Source organism: Zalophus californianus, chromosome 9 (assembly GCF_009762305.2).
Source record: "Zalophus californianus isolate mZalCal1 chromosome 9, mZalCal1.pri.v2, whole genome shotgun sequence".
NCBI lineage: Eukaryota > Metazoa > Chordata > Mammalia > Carnivora > Otariidae > Zalophus > Zalophus californianus.
In genome coordinates this window covers 20949704-20967205 of record NC_045603.1, presented here as the reverse complement: position 1 = coordinate 20967205, position 17502 = coordinate 20949704, and the positions used below count along the sequence as shown (strand labels likewise).

At 40.8% G+C, this 17502-nt stretch overlaps 1 protein-coding gene across 7 annotated transcripts in view; it reads left to right on the top strand.

Annotated features, from left to right (window-relative positions):
- Positions 1-17502, top strand: part of ANO4 (anoctamin 4) — a 452569-nt gene that overhangs the window by 73338 nt on the left and 361729 nt on the right. The window contains exon 1 of one of the 7 annotated variants that reach the window (XM_027593734.1): positions 4703-4961. The exons of the other annotated variants lie outside the window; for them this stretch is intronic. The gene's annotated coding sequence lies outside the window, so the exon portion shown is untranslated. Of the gene's footprint in view, positions 1-4702; positions 4962-17502 lie in introns of those variants that run through there. 7 annotated transcript variants of the gene reach the window in all.

Here is a 17502-nt window from a genome sequence, read left to right as displayed (position 1 = left end):
GTTAAGAGATTACCTGAGGTGACACAGGGGACGGGCCTGGGGCTTGGCTCCTATGATTCTAATTCAGGGCTCTTGCCTTAAACCACAGAAGCTCCTGATGGAAGGAGGAAATATATATGGCTCATAAGCCTGTAGTCCTTCAGACTTCCAAAAAACAAATTTGTGCTTTCTTCAGAGTGCTTTTGCCTGTGAAGAAGAGGTATAAAAAATGGACTCACTCATGAATATATTGAGCTCCTATTGTGTGCCAGACACTGGGACCATGAAAGGATCTTAAATAGGTCAAAAGATACAAATTATTATAGCACAGTGTTACTTGCCCTATAATACAAGACTAGAAACAATTCTGTGAAAATATAGAGGAAGATATGATTAAGTCACTTGGGGGAAATCTTCACCAAGAAAATAACCATAAACTGAGTTTTAACAGGTGAACAGTAGGGTTTCTCCAGGGAGAGAAGGTTATTCTAGGAAAAACAGATACTTAGTGTTCCTCAGATACCCTATTCTTTTATCATGGTAATTGGGTGTATACAGAGCATGGGATATACAAGAAGGACTGATGGGAAATGATGCTGGTAGACTGAAGTCCAATTGCAAAGTGCCTTGAGTGCCAGGCTCAGGAAAAACTATTTGGCCTGAGCTTCCCAGGCTTTTAGTGAAGCAGTGGCATGATTATACTTGCTGTGTTTTAGAAAGCCAGTACTGATGGCTAGGGGACGTTGGGTTGGGACAAGGGAGAAGTCAGAAATTATTGTCATAGTTTGGGAGAAGGAACAAACCCCTGAACTGGTTGTCATGCCTAATTACTCATTGAGGAGAACTGTAGGGGGAAACATTAGTGAGGCTTAAAGATTAATGTAGAGACATACCAGTTGGATTTTTGGATGCACACACTGGTTTTCCATTTGTATGGACACACACCTTGTTTTGGTCTCCCCAGACTCAACCCAATTCTGGCTTTTCAAGCCAACCATTGATTTATTTTTCTATCTTCAAAAAGGAGAGAAAATGTTTCAGGCCTGTGATCTTAGGGATTCTCTCTATGTGATGTGATTTTTGATCCCATAGGATTCTTCTGGCTGAGAAATGCTGAGTGCAAACACATTTTTGAAGACTTGGGTGCTATGACTATATTTATGTATTACAGATTATTTACCTTTTATGTATTTGGAACTGTTGTTGCATATTTGAAAGCCTGCCTACTAAGCACTTTGGAGAAATCATTCTCATCCAGTGACCTCTGGTAGGGAAACATTAGCAGAGCAGCTTACTCTCTTTCCATTTCAGGCTACCCACTGAATGCTGAAGGAGAATTTAGGTTTTAGGCAAAGGATTATACTGCAGTGCTTATGTCAGATCCCACACTTCTCTGGAATATTCTCCACTCTTCCAGTAATTAGAGACCACTTATCCTGGTTTTAACATGTAATGTAGGGTCAGAGTTGGGAAAAAGAAATCAACAAATACCAACTGCTTGCTCTTCAAATTATAAGCATCAAAAATTCATTTCTGTTGCCATAAAAGGGTTACATTTAATCTGGGGTAAAATGAGTGTTTCTTCCTTAACATGGAGTCGTCTCATTCCTACTCACCCAAATTCATATAACAGCGTGGGAAGAGTCCCCAAGGCATCTGACCTGTTTAGTCAAAAAGATTTTGGGGGTTCTTCTATGTCCAAATCCTGGGTTTCCATGGAGAAGAGGAAGAATTTGAGGCTGTTCTGGTTATTCATATACTGGTATTACCACCTGGGCAAGCAAGCTCCTTCAACCTCCTCGATTCCCAGTTAACTGCGATAAACAAAATTCTGTTCATGTCCTGGGATTGCTGTGAAGACTAAGATAAGAGAGGCCACTTGAATAAAGTCTGACACAGGGTAGGGTTCAGTGTATATTAGTACCTTTAGACATTGGTTTGTAGAAGTTCGGTAAGAGATAGGCTTTTTCTTTAGGGAGATTTTTAACTTCGTTTTCAAAACCATTGATGGGCAGCATGTTACTTAAAATTCCTTGATTCTCATACCTCTATAAACAGATTCTGATGTCAATAGTGGCAGTATATGGCCAGTTACCCTCTTGGTGATCTAGAAAATAGGTACGTTTTTACTTTTTCTCTTCAGGCTCGTTACGGAAAGTAGAATCGTTTCAGTGTTGAAAGACCGAGCTTTAGGAATCCTGGTCTTTCAGACTTTATAAAGCTCTGTCAGCAGGCTTCTCTGAAGCAAATTTTCTGAAGAAGCTATCTTTTTTTCTTTTAAAACACATGGCAGGTATAGGTACATAATTCAAATTACCTTCCAGTCTTTGAAAAAAGTGTTAAATCATGTTGTTGAACTTTAGCCATTTTCTTGGCCATTCATATGACTATCCAACAAATACTTACTGTGGACCTTTTATGCATTAAATACTGGTGTTATACCAGTGAGCAAGATGTAGTCCCAGAAATTGTCCCAATTGTAACTGACTTGGATATTTTGTCCTTCACAAAATTTAATTGGCATTTGTTGCTATCTGAAATGGAAGGTGGGTCTATCATCTTTTGAGAAGGGAAGAGCAGAATAGTGGCCAAACTTTAAAAAATTAATTGCATTAGGGTAAGTGACTGGAATACCCATTTTCATTGACCTAATTGGTATATAGATGTGCAATAAGTAATTTGTACTTCTGCTGTTTTATCGTTTTCATGCTTCATTATAATCCTGTATAGTCAAGCTGTTGAACCTGTTCCATAAACAGTATTAATCTCAATTACTTTGGGAGCTTTAAATAATATTCCCTTATTAAATATATTCTTTGTTATGCTGCCCATGTTTTTGCAGTGTCAGAAGCTGCTGATGCTGATAAAAGCAAACATTTAGTTAAAAAACCTTTTCATGTTTTAATGAGATTTTAAAAAATAACACACACATTTCTATGTCCCAGGGTTTTGGTTACAGAAAACACCTTGTTAGGTTAATTTAGAACTTTGAGTCCAAAGTCCAACCTCATGGCTTGGTTTTATTGGAGGGACATTAAAATAGTAGAACATTTTCAGTCTTGGTCAGAATGATGGTGTTGAAATTTCGAAAAGATTTAAATCTGTCCATGAGACTATAAACTTCTTGAAGGCAGGATCTGTCACTTTCATTTCTGTGGCTCTGAAACATAGTTGGCTATTCTTTAAGTGTTTGCTGGTTGGAGTTGAACTGATGTGAATAATGAAGCAGAATTTGGGACTCTATGTTCCAGGTTTTCCTTATTTAATGTACATAGGACTACCCTGGCAAACCATCCTTTCTTCATTTCAGAAATTCCATTTTATTATGTTCATCTTTGATGTGGAACATTTTTATGGTCTCCTGTTGTGACTCATTTTGGTGGTGAATTAACTGCTTCCTTGGAGCCCAGCCCTTCCTTTTAAGCTGTGGTATTCAAGCTCTCCAAAGTTAGTTTGCCTCTGGGTAGAGATCACAACAAAATGTCCAAATGATACTTCAACTTCTAGGTAAAGACAGAACTAAAATTAAACTCTGTACCATGTAAGCCACCTGTAAAACAAACAAACCTAGGAGCATTTGTGTCTTCCCATTAATTCTTGGCTAGCACAAGGAAATTAATCGTTTGCGCAAAGATAAAAAGGTGACCCAAGACCATCTCCCCACGTTAAAAAAAAGTTCTAAAGTTTTAGTGTGGAGTCAAATTTGGCATTTAACTTGAAGACCTACTCCCATATCTAATTTAATTGTCACAGCCCCAAACAGATTCATATATATGTGCTAAGTTTATGGGTTCAGTATTAAAATAGAATGGGGGGAGAAAAGCAAGAGGAAAAAGTGTCAACTTCTCTACTCATCCTTTAGTTGTCACAAAGGGGTTTGCTCTGTGCCTCATCCATTAGTCTTGCACAATTTCTCACACTTCACTGTGCCTATGAACTATTGTACAGGGTTGTTTACCCAAAACCACACAGTCTCTGTCTTATGGGTGACTTAAGAGACCTCAAAGGGAACTTTTAGCTATCCTCATACATTCATCTCTAACAACTACTTCTGTGCATGTATTGCACAAGAAAATGGTGAAATGGAGAGGCAAATTTCTGGAGAGACCGTTTAACCCTTTCCTGCCTAAATTTTTCACTTGTATAATAGGGAGACCAGTCCCTGGTCCTCTCATCCTGTGCCTTGGCCATAGAGAAGCTTATGTCCAAAGTGCCATTGCTGTACTCGGGGTGACCTCTCCGTGCACATGAGCAGGTTGTCTGGTCTGGAGATGCCAGTAGATCTCATTTAGGGTGGGTTTCAAGTCTGGCTTCTTGCAGAGTTGCTGTGGGATGCACAGGAAACTTCCTGAGCGTCTGGTGTCACTACGGGGGTTTGAGAGCTTGTTTTTAATAATGAGCAAATAGAATCGGCAACGGATGGAGAGTGAGATGCCCATCCTGCCAAACTTCTGTTAGAGGCAGGGGGCTGTCCTGCCCCTGTCAGAACCGGCTGGCTTCTGATGCTCTCCTGTCACACTGACAAAGGCTCCTTGGCTGGGCTGATTGGTCGCCGGCAATAACTGATATGGAATACTGATATATTCTCCCTAGCAGTTCCTTCTACTCCAAAGAGGCTCCTTTCCTCCCCTCCTCTCATGTTCCCGACCCCAGCCTGATGCCCAGCCAACCCCGACCAGGACGCCCCTGCACCCGGGGGAGGACACGTCCTGGGCGTGATGCTCTGAGCCGGCAGTGAAATCCACCAGGCTGCTTTCGCTCCAGCTCGCTCTCCGGAGAGTCCTGCTCCAGACTTCTCAAGGTTTTTACAGCACAAACAACTGCATGTGGGCCGAGGGGAGGCTGAAAAGGACTTGTGTGTGGTGGTTTTATCGCCTTTCATCACTTTGCTGGCCTCATCCTGAGCCTTGCCTGGATTTCTTTCCGCCTAAGACACTGAGGAAGGATCCCTTCTCCTTCTTTTGACTCTTTCTATTTTTATGGTAAGTGCTTGCATTGAATGAGCTGCTCTGCAGTGAACTGAAGGCTCTCGCTCGCTCCCTCTCTTCCCAGTTAAGCTTTAGTGACCTTCTCTCTGCGTTTCTCCCTTTTTTCATGGATCCGTGTCTGTGGTGATCCAGCTAACTAGAAGGCCAGAAGTCATTTGTCTGGACTGTTTGTCTTAATTTTTATTTTATTTTTTATTTTTCATAAACCTAAGCTGCTCAGCTGGGATGGAAACATTAGCACTCTCTCTTTGTCCTTGAAGCGGCAGCCAGGGGAATGTGTTCATGATGGTAAACTGCAGCAGTGTGCAGGGAATCTGTGGAGGGTGACTGACAAATTTGGGCAAGATGAATCCTTGGCATGCTGAGGGTGCACTCTCAGAATCCGGAAGGGCCGGGGCTGGGCGACCCACATAGCAAACTATTCTCTCTTTCCAGGTGAAGACGAGCACCCATGTGAGTTATGTCGGAGTCTGCCCTGGGCAGCGGCACTTGAAGTACCTGTGCACCCCCCCACCCAAGTCCGAACGGCCCTGTATCTTGTGGGCTTTACAACTTGGGCAGTAACATTCGCAGCAGGCAGAATCCTGCACTGGCGGATGGAGTAATTCATGACCTCATTGCTGCTTTTCCTTTCGAATCAATCTCAGGGTGCCTGTTCTGCAAACCATATTTTACATCTTCTTCAGAGGCCGGTGGGGCAGTGATGATAGGAACGTTTTTTGAGTTGACAACATAGTTTCATCCTCCTGGGAGAGAAGATGCTTTGAGGCTACTGGAATGGTCAGACTTTTCTAAGTGGAAAATAAGCAGGTTTCTGAGGAAGAACATGCGTGTTGTAGCATCCACAGGCAGGTTGTTTATTCCAGGGTATCACTCTTAGAAGAGTGCCCTAATTTTTCACCGGGTCTTCCGAGGCTTGCTGCAGACACAACCACAACTTCAGGTCTGTGGCTGGCTACCTGCCTCTTGCAGCGCATAGGAAACCAGGAACATTTTTGTATAGTTCTCACTGGTGGCTGATGGGAGTAGCTCTCTTCACAAGGGGATTTTCTTCTCTTTTTTTGTTTTTGGTAGCAGGTGTGTTGAATTATTTTGGCATTCCAAAGAATAAGCTTCACCGTGGTAATTCTGCTTAGTTCTTTTCCAGCCTTGGTCTGGAGCTGGGTTCTCTTACTTGATTTTGTATGGGGTTTCCAGTTCTGATCCATTTCACTCTAGGGAGGGTTCTGATCAAGTGTAATTCAGCCTGTGATTTGTAAGATACTGCACTAATAAATGTGATTTTTGGTAACAAATGAGAAAAAAAAAGTGGGATGAAATGTCTAGTCTTTCCCCCTGTTGATTGGGAGTTTGGAATATAAAGTTCCTTAACTGTCTTGCTCATTCACACCACTTTTATTTCCACTGCCTGTGTGGATTTTTCTTAAAATAGTGGTGATGACATCCAGCATATGCTTTTATTCTGTTCCCTGGGTTCAAAGTAGATATAATTGGTGGAGGGTTCTTACATGAAAGCATATATTTAAATAAAGAGCAAGAATTTGTGGATGTTTACATGATAGCCCAGTTGCAGAGTGAAACCAGCAAATAGGTTAACAGCATCAAAACAAAAAATTAGAACCCTTGCAGACTGTAGTTTCTGAATCCTTAAGTAATGTTTGAAATACTTTCAGCATTGTTTGGATTAGCTGTTCTAATATCCACTCTTTTTCCTACACTCAATTATGGCTCATAGCAATGTTGTGAGCTGACTGGTAGACTTCTCGGCTTCCTTTGATCATTCTTTCAGGCTTACTTGTTTACTTTCATCCTTAATGGTGTTTTCTTACCTTGCGTGTTCTTTTTTTCCCTCCAGTTGCAAGGTTTTTTATCAGGTGCTTGGCAACATAATTTGAGCTATTCATCAAGATGGAAAGAGTTAGAATCAGCTTGTATGTCATGGAAATAGACTCCGTATTTCATACTGCAAGCAATTTTGGATGCATTTAGGAAATATTTCCCTTTAATTAGTAGCAAGTTTAGTTTTGAGAGAAAAAAATTCCTTAGGCTTCCTTATCTTGCTGAACAGAATGTTTGCTTATGCAATCAGAATTTTGTGTGAGTGTGTATGTGCATATATGTATGTATATATGCAAACATACAGAAATGTACTGTTTACTTAGGGCTGTTATGTGAACATATTTTTAATAGTTGTGGCATGCTTATTTAGAGAATAGAACAAAATTCCTAAGCTATTGCTTAGCAACCTCTAGCTAGTTGTTTTTTGTTGTTGTTGTTTTGTTTTGTTTTGTTTTGTAGGGGTTTCCCCACTTCTTACACCCCTCCTCCAGATAATGCCTTTGGGAATTTCTTTGAATTGGGAGAATGCATTCTACAGCATTTCCTTGTTTCACAGCATGGTGTCATGTTAATTCCTTTGCAGGGTCTCTGAAGGCAGCATAGAAAACTACTGCAGGAAAATTTGATAAAAGCGGTGCTGAGTGGAGCCAGTAGGCTCTTGGTGTGATGAAGTCACCACAACATTTTATTTGTGTGTGTTAATTTAGCTGCTGCACCTTGCAGCTGATTTTGCTGATTTGAAATGGTCTAGAAGCACCGAGATTGGTGTAGATGCACTCATTCATTTTTCACACTTCTTAATTACAGCTATCATTAAAACTGTGTTTTACCGTTTCTTTTGGTGGTGGTTTAATTTGAAACCTGCAGCTTCTGTGGTAAATCAGTGTTCCATGTTTATCCTTTTTGTTTCTCTTCTTTCCTACTTCTGCTTTCTGTATGTTTCTGTATGTGAACATGCATACATGTACACATAGAAACTCGGGCCATGAAAGTTGATGACTAGTGAAGAGTTGGTTGCAGCTTTTCTTTTAGTAGCCGAACTCCAGAGTTCAACCTCAGTCTTGTTCATGAGGGAAGAAATTGCCCCCAATCATACAACTACAACCTCATGCTTCTGCAGGCATTCTTGTCATTGAAACTATTTTCCATAGTTGATTACCAGGACCAGAAATAGAATCAGTTTTGCATTTTAATTGACATTCTAGATCTGTCTAGGTTGGACTGCCCTCAAATCTTGACATGTTTACTACCTACAAGGTCTTTGTATTAAGAGGGGGCGTTTTATGGAGTTTATTTTTACAAAGTAAAAAAAAAAAATTGATTATGTGACACAACCTTTCTTTGGGCATTGGATGAATCATATTAAGGATATTGACTGAATTTTTCTGGTGCTTTTTCCAGTATAATTAATATAGTCCCTTTACCATCTCTCCATGAGACTTTTTTTTTTTTTTTTAACAGAGGGAAAAAGAGGAATGTACAACTCCCACATAAAGCTGCTTAGGGAGAGGACTGTTCTTTAACAGAGACTCAAGACCACTTCTAACACCAGCTATGGTGATCTACTTTGAAAGGAACTTGCTATTCAATTGGCAACTTAGATTGTATAAAATAGAAGAAATGCTTCATGAGCTGTGTCGAATACTGCATTTTTGATCTGTGCCTCCCTATTGAATTCATCTAGGACTATAGTCACTAGACAGCTTTGCAGAAGAAAATCATGTCCTCAGTAGCATAATAATCTAGCCAGACTGTCATAAATGTTTATGCTGCAAGTTATATCTCTTGGGTTGTAGAGGGAGATGGCAGAATTTTGGAGGAGATCTAAATCACAGCCCCAAAATAAGGCAAGACGAAAAGGGGAAATTCTTCCCTTTATTTAGCATTTAATTCTTCAGTCAAGCTGTTGGCTCTTAAGTCTGAAGATCCAAGAAATTGTTAAAAACACATAATGACGTATTTTAGAAGCCTTTCGCTGATAGAGATCTTTGGCCCTTAATTAGGCATCTGCTCTAAGGCATCAGTGACCTTTTGGCTTGTGTGAGCTAGCAGCCATTCTTATAGAAAGTAGACATCTTGTAATACAGTAGGAATTTACTTACAATTTTCCTGTTGGTCTCCCACTGGGGACCTCCTGTGAGTATCAGAGGGCATGAGTGTCTGGAGACAGTCGAAGAGAGCTAGTCACAGTGGGATGCCTTCAGGACCCGGAGTTCCAGTGCAGCCCCAGGCACCAACTGCTGTGAGATTCAGACTCCTATCTGCTGCCTTGGGCTTGGGCCAGATAATCTCAGAGGGCTCCCTCATCTATTGAAAATTATGAACTGTTGTTTTACCTCTATTTTTTACTAGATGGGTGGTATTTTTTTTTATTTTTTAATTTTTTTATTAGATTATGTTAATCACCATACATTACATCATTAGTTTTTGATGTAGTGTTCCATGATTCGTTGTTTGTGTTTAACACCCAGGGCTCCATGCAGTATGTGCCCTCTTTAATACCCATCACAAGGCTAACCCATCCCCCCACCCCTCTCCCCTCTAGAACCCTGTTTGTTTCTCAGAGTCCGTCCATGATGGATGGTAATTTTTATTTTTTTATTAAAGATTTTATTTATTTATTTGAGAGAGAGAATGAGAGATAGAGAGCACGAGAGGGAAGAGGGTCAGAGGGAGAAGCAGACTCCCCGCTGAGCAGGGAGCCTGATGCGGGACTCGATCCTGGGACTCCAGGATCATGACCTGAGCCGAAGGCAGTCGCTTAACCAACTGAGCCACCCAGGCGCCCAGGATGGTAATTTTTAAAGCAATTGATCCAGGTTAGACATTCTTGGAGAGGAGGTGAGCTGTACATTCCCTTGATTCTAGAACTATGACCATGACATAAGCATCAGAATTATTCAGGAAAGTGTGATAATGGTGAACCTTCATGAACGGAGGTCCTGTTTATATGACTACCTGCTTACCCTGGGACATTTTGAAATGTTTCTCCTTACCTTCAATAAAGGACCTTGAGGAGTGTCTTATCAACCCTTTCATTTCCTAAATAAGGAAGCTGATGCTCAGGGAGGTTAAGTGCCTCCCCAGGGTTGGAGACCTGGTTAGCACCTGGGCAAGACATTTTAGTGCAGTGTGCATGGATTTACTCAGATCCTTGTTCCATTCCTGGTGCGGAGCCCTTTCCACAATACACAGCTGACACTTACTGTGCCATTCATTGCTCACAAAACTGCTTTGTGGCATCTAACTCACTGGTGTCCATTATTTCTGGGTTCATTTCATGCAGATTACGTGGCTGTACCAGTCAGAGTGAGTCACATCAAGCCAATATTTATGGTAATTTGTTCATGCTTATGTAGAAATGCATTTTTTTGTATTGAAGTTTTGCTTTTCTTTTGAACATTTTAAGAATCTTACAAATACTGGGGCACCTGGGTGGCTCAGTCGTTAAGAGTCTGCCTTCGGTTCAGGTCATGATCCCAGGGTCCTGGGATTGAGCCCCGCATTGGGCTCCCTGCTCCGCGGGAAGCCTGCTTCTTCCTCTCCCATTCCGCCTGCTTGTGCTCCCTCTCTCGCTGTCTCTCTCTGTCAAATAAATAAATAAAATCTTAAAAAAAAAAAAGAACCTTACAAATTACTGTGCTTAGTTTTCTCCCCCTGCCCTTCAACTATTTAACTGATGATCAGTTTTGTAGAGGGAGTGGTATTTATGGATTGATTCTTTCATCCATTCATTCACCTAATACTTATTGAGCACCTATTATGTCCATCCAAATGCCAAGCAGTGTGGATCCAGTGGTGAAACAGCTGGATGTTGCCATCTCTGAGGGTGGTCAGAGTCTAGTTATGTTTCGTGAAGTTAGTCTTGATTCCTCGCCAGTGACCTTACTGTTTCACATGGTTTCTCAATGAATCCAGTTGAAATGCCATTTGCTTGGTCAGTTTCTGCCTGTGATTATTCCACTGACAAGTTCTTTTCCTGAAAAGGCACCTTTGCTCTCATTATAACATGTATCTTCCAGTTTTCCAAAACCGTATTCTTAGCTTCTGTTCTGTTACCTGACTGAACAAAAGATTAATTAGCTAAACTTGTTTGTACTATTGTGATTCACAAAATGAGTGTTCCCTTCTTTGGAAAAACTAACTGTTCCCTGGAATCCTAAATGGGTAATCTAGATAGCATGGTGTCCAGGGAACTAATTGCCGGTTAAAGACCAAATCCCTTGGCCTTGCATAGCAAGCCCATTATTATGTACAGCCCCTGTTTGCTTGTTTTGCCTCTTGTTCTGAAGCTTCTATGGAATGTTTCAGAAGCACCAAACCTGTTGCAGTGTTTAGAAATATGCAGTGTTCTCCCTTGATCCAGTGCCTTTGCATGGGCTGGTTCCTCTGCTTGAAATGTTTCTCCTCTTTTCAGACTGACTTTCAAGGCAAGTTCAGATACCATCTCTCATGGACGCTTTGTGACACTTACCCTCTTTATTGACCTCTGTTGTGCAAAGCTGAGCTAGGTCGACAGCGTCTGTCCTCTTAACATCCCTCAGTACAAAGATCTCATAGGACTTTATAGACTGTATTGTGATTATTTGTCTACTGGTTCTCTTTCCCAAGTAGACATTTTGTTCCTTGAGGGCAGGGACTCTATTTTCATCTCTATATCCCAAAGTCTAGTTTAGTGGACAGATACCCAGTAATCCTTGAACAAGCAGATTGGAAATCACCATATAAAACCTAGGGTGCTGGTATTAGCCGCTAGTCCTCTATGTGGAGAACGTAACTTTTTAAAATAATGTGACCATATGAATTAGACTGAGAAGGTTAAAGAGATTGACAGTCATCCTAATGTAATCCATTAGAAATTCTATGTAAAACCCCCAGAAAATGTTTGTCTCCAAATGAGTTTCAATAAAGTAAACAAGAATTAAGTGCCTTCTCTAAGCAAAGCATTGTGATAGGGCTCCAGGAATGAAAGATTTAAGAAAAGCCACAAACTAGTAAGGATTTGTTTCATGTGTAAATGACCTGGCTATAAGGCAGAGATTCTACTAGGCTGTAGATATGCGGATAAGTCAGGGGGTAGAAAGGGCATTCCAGACTGAGGAGCTGGCTTGAGCAAGAACCTAGAGATCTGATGGTCAACAGGGCGATGGCTTGGGAGAGAGGGTGGTGGTGGTAGTGGTAGTGGTGGTGAAATGGAAAATGCAGGGAAAGACCAGGGACCTTTGGGTGGGGGATATGGGGATGGTATCAGGAGAGCTAAGTGGCAGTTTATGATTTCTGAAAGATGGGAGATAATTAATAGGGCCTGGATAAAGCCAAAAAGGAATCTCTCCTCCAGGTTTAATTAAATCAAAAGTCTGTATTCAGCAGGGAAAGAGAGCGGTTGCTCAGTACATAACCACATAAGACATTTGCTTCTCACCCAACCCGTTTACCCTTGAGGGTACACTTCGACATTCAAAGTCATCACAAGGAAATGAAGCCAGAAAATCTAATCTGAATCAATCAGTTTAGACCTAGAGAGAATTTGGGATGGAGGTCACTGAAGTGCCTGTGAAAATACTGTCCAGAGCATAAAGAACCCCATGGTCCTTTGGTGCTTTACCACTTACAGCTTCTATTTCTTTTTCTTTGGCAATTAGCTTTGTGGTATTTCCAAAGAATACAATCATTTTATTAATCAGTGGGGATATGAATGGAGAAGCTATGTTCATGTAGGTGAAAGAGTAGCTTATTAAAAAACCGTAATCAATTCCATTCATCCCCAAGGTATGATTTCTGTTCTGCCTCTCCCCACTTTGCTTTTTTCTAAAAGAATCAGGGAACATTTGTTTAGGGAGTGGTAAGTTAAGTTTTGTGCCTCTGAGAATTGGATCTCGTCAGATGCCTCTCCACCCTGGATGTAACCTGAGAAGAATGGAGTTGTAAGGATAATCTCTAGATACCTTGGCCAGAGCATGAAAGCAAATAGATTTTGAGTGAGAGATGATGAGGTAGAAAAGAAGCTCACTCACTAAACAAGTGCTTATTAAGCATTTTCATGCTTCAGGCACAGTTCTGGGCACTGGAGAAGCAGTGAACAAAACCATCTATATCTTGCTTTCGTGGAGCTAACATTCTGGTAGAAAGGGGAGGAGCAAACAGACAAACACATTAGCAGATACAAAACATGTCAGATGGTAATACGCACAATGGTGAAAATGAATATTTATGCTACTGTTATCTTCATATTTGGGCTTTCCATTTATTGAACTTATTCATAATATTTAAATTATTTGGCTCCACGCATTGTCTTTAGCTTACTCTTTTCATATTTACTTTCTGACTAGTCTGCATAAACTGCGGTCTTGAGGGTTTTTTCCCCCTAGGTAAGTGCAGTTGTTGAAACAATTGGAGTACTGTGAACAAAGTTATAATCAGACATTTAGCTCTGAAATTGACTTAAAGGAAAAGTAAGATGGACATCAGAGCTCCTGAGTATTTCTCTCAAGGGTAGAACTTTCAGAATTTAGATGAAGAATATAGGGTAGAAACAGACCTGTCTCTCACTTGAGTCTGAGGAGAGCAGATTGGAGTGTTCTTCTGGGAGACTGGGAGCTTGAGCTTAGGGAGCTCTGGCCGGGAGGGGGGCAGGGAAATGGTGGACATTACCAGTGAGCACAGCTCATTAGGAAGAGGTGAGAGTGAACTAGAATGTGAACACACAAGAAATTTAGCAAGGAGTTTCAGTTTGGGAGGGAGGGATGAAAGATAAAGCCAGTGAGATACATGTACATACATCAATGAGCAACATTTGTAAAACCAGGTCCTGCCTAAACACCTGGGTGAGTCAGTTAAGAGAAATGGTGCCTTGAAACTAAAAGCAATATTTAAGAATTAAAAAAAATTCCTACCCTATTATATGTGATCTTTAATTCAGTATCAGTGTTCTGTTCTATTCCAAGCAAGATTTTGGTCAGTACTTTCTACTTTTCTTCGAAAAGAATTAGGATTTAAAGGAGAATCTCTCCTGGTGGTGGAGAGACTGGGCTCTGGAGCAGGCAGTCTTGTTCCCATCCTGGCTCTGCCACTTACTCACCTTTGGACCTTGGACAGGTTGCATAGTCTCCTTGTGTATCCTTGTCCTCAACTGTAAAACTGAGAGTAACTAACAGTCCCTACCTGTTAGAGTTATTGTGAGTGTTAAATGCGATAGTACATGGAAAGTGCTTAGCACAGTGTCTGCAAGATGGTTATGTTGCCCAACAGTTGTTAACTCGTTATCATTATTTGTCTCTCTGGTGTTAGGAATTTGGGGAAATTCTATATATGTATGTTTGTGTGTGTATATTTACCTGCTGAGCAGACTCTCTTTAAATGATTATTATCATACTTTCTTCTACATGTTTGGATGAATGATTTTATGATTTTTTTTTTAGAAAGATCTCAGTTTTTGCTATCAGTCTCTTAAATGCTGATTCAGTTTTACTTGAATTGCAAGTCTGTATCACAGTGACCTATGAACTGGGGAATGGAAGGAGTGAATGACTGCAGGGGTCCGTGGAGGAGACCTACTAGACATAGTAAGTGACTTTCTGGCAGGAAAAGAGAAAAGTGAGGTGGGGGTGGGGGGAAAGGAGCAAGATAGCACCAAATAAGATTAAATTCCTTTGACTGGGACAGGAGAGTTAGGGATGATTGCCCCTTACATGGTGTGTGGTCTAAGCAGGTTACTGCTACAGTGTTGTTTGCAGTTTCCAGGAGAGAGAATAAGCAAGGAGATGGGATTGATGTAGACGGAGGCAGGATGATTAGGGAGGAGTTGTTATGTGGAGGTTAGTTTGTAGGAAAGATTTCTAAAACTTTCATAAAACTAATTCAGCAATGTCTTTTTTGTATTTTAATGATTTTATTCTTATTCACACATAGTTTAGTAATGAAATAGAAATTCAACTTTATTTCTTCCCAGTAACTACCTAGTTGCCCCCATTTTTTGAACTATGTATTTTTTCTTTGCCTGTGATAGATTAATTCTTGAGAAAGCTGATGTTTACTTAGACCAGGGTGGAGGTGGCATGAATGCGTGGCATCTCCTTAAACAGTTTGAACTGTTTGGGGAGTTTGCTTTGTTTTGTTAATGTTAGTTTCTTGGCTAACTCTACACTGTTAATTTCTCTAGTTTTATGTTTTGTTTTCTCTAACTTGTTTTAATATCTGGTGTGGCTAGTCTCCTCTTATTCCTTGTTCCAGGAGTTTCCTGGATCTTCTTACATGCTTGTTTTTCTATGTAAACTTAAGAAGTTGTCTAGTACTTAAAAAAAAAATCATGTTTTGGGGGAAGGATTAATTTTATAGATTAATTTATTGAGAATTTATGAAATTGAATCAACCTGTGCCCAGAGTATATGTTCCCATTTATTCAAATCCTTTATGGATCTAAATAGTGTTTTCAGAGTATTCTTCATATATCTTGATAGTAGTTTTTTTATTTAAATAATTTGCTATAGTTTCATGATAGGTTCTTGTCTAGTCTTCGTATGTTTCCAGAGGTATTGAGGGATGAGAAAGGAATAGGAGTGTTCTTTAGGCACCATAGAATGAATAAATAACCAGGGGAAAAATACTGAAAATTTGCATAGATGGACGTGATTGATTCACTTTTCTTTTAACCCCATCTTTTGAATTGTTGATCTAACTATAAATACTTATTTGCCTTGAATCTCTAATTGAATTTAATACATGTTTTTCTCACTCCCAGATTGAGAACACAGTTGCTCAGATCCTTTTGCACAGTATTCTGTAACATTGTCTTGTATTAATTTATTTGCCTACTAATAAATTAATTCAGGAGGCATTTAGTAAATACTTACTATAGGTCAAACATTAAGAATAGGCTGATAAGATGTCCCTTTCATCAAAGGGTTTGCTGTTTACTAGGAGACTGGCCTGAAAACAAATTATAATAATATACTTTCTTGAAATTATATGAAGGGTGGAATCGAATCCTAGAGTAGGGGTGCTTAAGGCTATCCTGGGACAATCAGGGAAGGCTTCACTGAGGAGGTGGCATCGGAACTGGGACCATTTAAATGAGTTGTTGCCAGGTTGGCAAAGTGGGGAAGGCTGGCTGCACCAGAAACTAGCAAGTGCAAAGTCACTGGGACATGAGCGAGTTACAAGTAATTTAGTCTATGAGACTATGGAAGGAGATGATGCTTAGCCAATGGGCAGCTGCCACATCTCCAAAGACTTTATATAACACGCAGAGGAAGTTTTCCTATATACCGTAGACACTGGAGAAGATTTTTAAGCAGAAAAGACAAGGTCAGATAGCAGATTACATCACTCTGGTAACTATATGGAAGACAAAGGAGAAGAGCAGGGATATGTAATCAGGAATACTAGTGTGGAGGTTACAACACCAAGCCCAGGGAGAGACTATTTTCTCCTAAACTAGGGCTGTGGCATTAAGAATGACAGTGATTCTGTGTAAGATTCACTCATTCAGCAATTATTTATTACATTCACCTATAGGCCAGGCTTTGTTCTAGGTTTCTGGGATGCCGCAGTATATACAATATATATCCTCTCTGCTTCCAGCGAAATTACATTCAAGTGAGAGGAGACCGACAAAGAAGCTGATGGATAAACTGATATGATAGGCACTGGTCAATCAAATGAAGCAGAATGAAGGGGAAAGAGAGGGGTGGTGGGGAGCATACTCATCATGACATGCTTTTCCGCAGAGTGATAGTTGAATAGAGACCTGAGGGGGTCTGGAGGAGGGTGTAAGCCAGAGGATATATGGGAAGGAGTGTCCAAGCAGAGGGAACGGCTAGTGCAAAGGCCCTGAGAGGAGACTGTGCTTGGCATGATTAAAGAATAGCGAAGAGGCCAGGAGGGCTGGAGCCGAGTGAAGGAGGAGGAGCTGGGAGCCAGAGGTCATGGTAGGTATTAATTAGGTGTTAGAGTGAGATGGGAAGTCAGGGCAGTGTTTTGAGTACAGGGGTGTAATGATTTGTCTGGTAGCCTTGAAAGCATCTTGCTTCTTGCTTCATGGAGAGCAGGAGTCAGGGTATAAATCAGTTAGGAGGCTAGTTGAGAAATCTAGGAGAGGTAATGATGGACCAGGGTGGTGGCGTTGCATGTGGTTGACGGGTGGCAGGATTTTGGATCTGTTTCCAAATTGGAGCTAAAAGGATGCAGGAAGATATGCCTAGGAAGTGAAATGGGCAAGTATGGATAAGATAACGGCTGCTAAGGAAATTTGCAATATTTTAAAGGGAGATGAGGAAAGAATAGCTGGGGTGGGGGGGGGGCATTGTAGCAAGAGCACTCAACAGAGCCAGTATGGTGAGTGGGCTGTGGTGAACCCTTGCAGGGTTCCTGCATGCATCTGTATACTTGTAAGCCACACTGGAATGTGTGAGATGATTCAGTAGAGTTCTAGGAGGCTCTGTTAAATAGGGTTAATTGGAAGTATATAAACGGTGTCTACTTTCCTGGGCAGTAAAACTGATAAAGAGACTACACTGAAATTTAACTTTAAGCAATTTCACAGCCTGAGAATTTTCAGCAAACAGTAATCAGGGCTCTGATAATATAAGAAATTGGTAGCCCATTTGCATTGACATGGGTCAAAGGAACAATGTGGGGGACACAGGAAGGATCCACACAGATCATGGATCTTGGGAGTGTGGGAGAAAATGAATTAAGT